The sequence below is a fragment of the Orycteropus afer genome, unplaced genomic scaffold, assembly GCF_000298275.1.
Source record: "Orycteropus afer afer isolate SDZICR_OR568_19922 unplaced genomic scaffold, OryAfe1.0 scaffold00141, whole genome shotgun sequence".
NCBI lineage: Eukaryota > Metazoa > Chordata > Mammalia > Tubulidentata > Orycteropodidae > Orycteropus > Orycteropus afer.
Genome location: NW_006921728.1, coordinates 2,142,793 through 2,145,155, shown reverse-complemented (window position 1 = coordinate 2,145,155; position 2,363 = coordinate 2,142,793).

Sequence of the window (2,363 nt, the reverse complement as noted above, 5' to 3'; positions counted from 1 at the left end):
TATATGTTGTTGTTGTTATTATGTGCTGTGGAGTCGGACCCGACTCATAGTGACCCCTCCTTGGGCTTCCAAGGTGATATCACTACAGAAGTAGATTACCCAACCTTCCTTCCAAGGAGTGGCTGGTGGGTTTGAACCACCAGCCTTCTGGTTAGCAGTCAAGTGCCTTAGGCACTATGCTACCAGAGCTCCCAAAAGGACTCATAGGACTCAGCATATACACATACTTTGGTTTATGATAGAGAAAGGGTACAATTCAGCAAAGAGAAAAGGCACTTAGGGTAAAGTCTGGAGCAAACAGGCATAAGCTTCCAAGAGACTTCTTCCAGTGGAGACACATGGGGTGTGCATCATTCCTTCAGCAGTGAATTATGACAGCATTTGTTGTCTCATTGGACACTTAGTGCCTAGGATTTTTATTAAGGGCTGGTCACATAAATACTCTAGATCAGACCACAATTCCCAGAAGGAAAACTGGTTGTTCAGCATAAATCACGTTGTTTGCACAAACATCTTAGACATTGTGAACCACTTTTGCCATTTAGGGAATGGTGGAATGAATATCTTCTAAAATGTTAGTTCTCAGACATGAGTCCAGGGTTTTCTAAGGAAGCAGTCTCAGGCCTAGTATGTTAAATCTGATTGTTTCATGAGCAATGCCCCCTGATCTTATTCCTTTTGTTTTTTGGCATGAATTTTGTTTTTCTAAGAATCAAAATGAGTCGGTTATTATTGTTTATTATTTAAATAAAAATAAATAATTGAATATTTATATAGCAGTTACTATTATTTTATTTTTTTATTCTGTACTGAATTTTGTTCTTTTTTAAGTTCATGTCTTGTAAATGTTATTGTGTGTTTGATATTGGCAAACATTCTTAATTCTTTTCATCGTAAAGTGATTTATTTTGACTTCCTTCTAGAATCAGTTAGTGGGGTATCAAAGTTAAGATCGATAATTTGCATACTATTCCATTTTCTTCTGGTATGACAGAGTTGATAAGAAACCAACTGTGTGTATAATTATTGCTAATTTGTAAATTATCAGTTCTTTTCTTCTGGATGTTTTAAAGAGTTTTCTCTTTAAAGCATATTTTTAATGATGTTACATGTCTGTACGTGTTTTTGGTATTGCGATTTATTGATTTCCTTCAACTTTTCAGTGTGTGTTTGATATTTTGTAGTTATCTATAAATGTATCTATAAATGTATCTAATAGTATTTCTATTACTCCTCCTTAGTTCTCAGAGGGTTTTTTTGAATGGAATATTAGTGAACTTCCTTTTACTGGAAAATGCCTTACCTTTTCTCTTAAAATATTGCTTCTCTACCAGTTTTTTTCTTTTCTTCTAGAGCAGAAGTTGACAAACTAAGTCCATGGGCCAAATTGTCGTAGCGCATGTTCTATTGGAACATAGCCACATCTATGTGTTTATGTATTATCTACGTACTATATGGCAGAATTGAGTAATTACAGTGAAAACTGTCTGGCCTATAAAGCCAGAAATATGTATTCTCTGGTTCTTTACAGAAAAAGTTTGTGGACTCCTCTTCTAGAGCTCCTACTACATATGTGTACTGAAAGAATATTTTTCTTCTATCTCTTAACTAATACTTCATATTTTTAATGATATTACATGTCTGTACATGTTTTTGGTTTTGCAATTTATTGATTTCCTTTAACTTTTCAGTGTAGACCTTACTCATTTTTTGCATTTAAAAAAGTGTTTTACCATTATCTTCTCATTTCTGATTTTAATTAGATTAAACACATATAGATTATTTATGAATCATTTCTTCTTATTCTATTTCAGAATTTCTTGTGTATTTTTATGGACATAATTCCTTTAAACTTCGTAAGGATAATTATTTTTTTTTCTATCTGCTGTGTTCCCAGCACCTTGAATTGTTTTTGGCATAGAATAGGCATTTCATGGAGAAAAGATTGATGTTCTCAAGGTTTCTTATTACTTAGTTCTACAATCAACACCAATAGAAGCAGCAGTCAAGAAATCAGACAACTGCACTGGCAAATCTGCTGCAATAGACCCCTTTAAAGTGCTGAAGACCAAAGATGTTTCTGCGAAGACCAAGGTGCATTTAATTCAAGCCTTGGTATTTTCAATAGTGTCATATGCATGTGAAAGCTGGACAATGAAAAAGGAAGAATGAAGAAGAGTTGTTGCTTTTGAGTTGTGGTGTTGGCCAAGAATACTAAAAGTACCATGACCTGCCAGAAGAACTAACAAATCTGTCCTGGGTAAAGTGCACCCAGAATGCTCCTTGGAAGAGAATGGCCAGATTTCATCTTACCTACTTTGGTCATGTTGTCAGCAGGAATCATTCCCTGGAGAAGAATATCA